Source organism: Curcuma longa, chromosome 7 (assembly GCF_044706935.1).
Source record: "Curcuma longa cultivar G26 ecotype Majalengka, Jawa Barat chromosome 7, ITB_CL_G26_1.1, whole genome shotgun sequence".
Classification (NCBI taxonomy): Eukaryota; Viridiplantae; Streptophyta; class Magnoliopsida; order Zingiberales; family Zingiberaceae; genus Curcuma; species Curcuma longa.
The window spans coordinates 797,713-800,559 of record NC_133867.1 but is presented as its reverse complement, the minus strand read 5'-3'; positions in this window follow the sequence as shown (position 1 = coordinate 800,559).

The window sequence follows — 2,847 nt, the reverse complement described above, 5'->3', positions numbered from 1 at the left end:
CGCATGTATGCAGCGCACGTTGAACTGGGCAGAAGGGCGGGCGAGCGACTGAACCAGAAGGATTAAACACAGCTTGAACTAGACTGGTATCTAGGGTTTATTGTAGTAAACTGGTTCAATTTTGGTTCGCTTAGTTTAATGACCAAACGACCTCCAATTTAACCCAAACTAGTTTTGTTCAATTCATCTTCATAAGACGAATCCCCTCATCTCTTCTATTTTGCTAAAATATTTTTCATTATGAACCAACTAAGTTGGTTCAATTTGGTTCAAAATCGAATCGTTTAGTTCAAAAACTAAATGACCTCCGATTTGAATGAAATTAGTTTCATTCATTTTGTCTTCATAAGATGAATTCCATTTTTTATCTTTTATCTGGTCCAACCAGAATTGATTTCTCTCGATCTGAGAATTTAATTCTCAAACTCATTTTAAGTCTTTCGAAGAACTTATAGTGCGTGTCACCCAATAGATTCTCAGTTATGTTGGTTGCCCGTAATTAATCATTAATTGCAGAATGATCATGAGTGATATCTAATAGTACATCATGATCCCCAATTGATCAAAAAATCAATGATTGATTCTAGAATAATTTCTAAACCTTTCAGCAACTTTAATTAATGTGCCTCGTTTCTTTCACTATCTTATACCCCGCTTGGTTCAGGACATGGTCTATATATATCAGTCCCCACTAGGCTGACTACGTCACACCTAGTCCAAACTTGCTTTCTTGTCTTATGGATTCAAGTTACTTGTACATGCGTCCAAGAGTATCATACTCTTGACATGTAATGCTTTGGCCAAAGACTTTTAGTAACAATCCTGACAAGCGATCGTAGGGTATATGTCTCTCTTTACAAAGAGTGGTGAATCATCTGTGGGTTATTCAAATACCTTCAAGTATTTTGACTTATACTCAATCATCTTGGGTCTACACCTCCTCGGAGATCTTTGCTTAAAATGTCAAAGCATAAACCTCCATGACCAAGATAACTTGAATATCACAAGTCCAAGGAAACTCGCACTTAAGCTGTACTGAGATCTTCATTGACATATGTATAAAACCATATGAAGTCTCATGGAAGCTCACTCCAATAAACTAGTTACCTTTAACTAGCATCCACGTTTAACTCTTAACATCCAATGTCTCCAACAGTGAGATCGGTTGCTTGGTAAACCAAGGAGTTTAAAATGTGCTAGTCTCGACAGAATCGATGATTAATGTGCTCATCAATTCCTCAACTAGGAATAATTTCAATACATTCATAATTGCACATATAGAGATGCTCACTAGTTGTGTTCCAATCACAAATTCTCTCGCGCTATGAATCATATTATGGACATTTAGTAATTAGAGTTTAAGATCCATTCAAACACATAGAAAATGTGCACTTAAATAGTGAATTACTATTTATTCAATAAATAGTATAACTATAAGGTGATTGTATTAGGACACTTCTCAAATATAACCATAAGGTGTTAATCCCAAGTGTATCTAAAAATACAGAAATGATATGATAGTATGCCATGTGGACCTTCTTGGAGGAGCTACATCCAGAATAATGAATGATGGTCTTAAACACATAAAGACCTATGTCGATGTTGAGACGGTGTTTAAGAGCATATATGAGAAATAAATGATAGGGGTGAATGACAACCTATTCTCTAGTGGCCAATGCAACCAACAATTGCTTTATAAAAAACATTATCTTCATGACTTAGGTCAATTGAATTCATAATTCTAGGATGAAGTCCCTTAACAAAATTAGAATATATGTGATAGAGGGTGAGATGATCATAAGGCTCAAGTAATGATTCAGGAAAATCTAGAAAATAAAAGAAATCATCATTTGTTAACCGAGTCTGAAAAAATGCACGAAGCATGTTTACATTAAATATAAAATCTTGATATGCCACTCTAGTTTTAAAAGTGTACTCATCAATTTTCTAGAGGTTATAATAAAATTCTGAGCACAAATTAAGGTACACAAAATGCATGCAATTGAGTAATTGTTGTAATGCATAAAATTGAATGATTCCATGATGGTAGGGCAACAACTTGCAAAAAATTACATATTAAAGTATCTGGTCCCTATTGTGTGAAATGTTTTATTATGAAATAATTGCGTTAGTTGCTTAGTAAGGAATCTAAGGTCTTGACTAGGATTAGATGGGTCAATCTGGTCTTGTGTAACATGACATCTTTGACTAAAAAATTATAATATGATAAGTAGAAGAAATAAGATATTATAAAAGAGGGATTTTAGAATTGTTACTAAGGTATTTTGAGGATGTTCGAAGGCTTCTAAGGACTTGGAGAATCAATTTTTGGCGTTGGAAAATGGGAGGAGAAGAGTTTTTTTGGATGAGAAGGTAGTTGCCTCTCGATTCATTTTTATAATGCTTTATCGATTTACTGATAAAGTTTATCAGTTAATTGATAAATTGAATATCTCACTACCTGAGGCAACTGAAAATGTTCGATCGTGTCAGCTTTCTCAGTTTCCAAGTTATATCAGTCGACTAAAATATGTTAATGCAATTAGATTTTTGATCAGATTTTTGACAGTTCGAATTTACTCATGCTCAATCGACTGAAAAATATTTTCATTCTATTGATTAATAAAATTTTTTCAAAAATAATTTTAAAATAACTTATCTAAAATATTTGTCCTAAGAAGGGATTTCTAATTCTTTTTCATAGACTCAAAAGATATTGATAAATTAATGAGTCTTCATTAGAGTTTGTCATGTTAGTGATTAATTTGTAATTTATACCCTTTTTGATTCATGTTCATGCACTGATCTACATTTGGAATTTGGGATCAACCCTAAGACATCTCACGC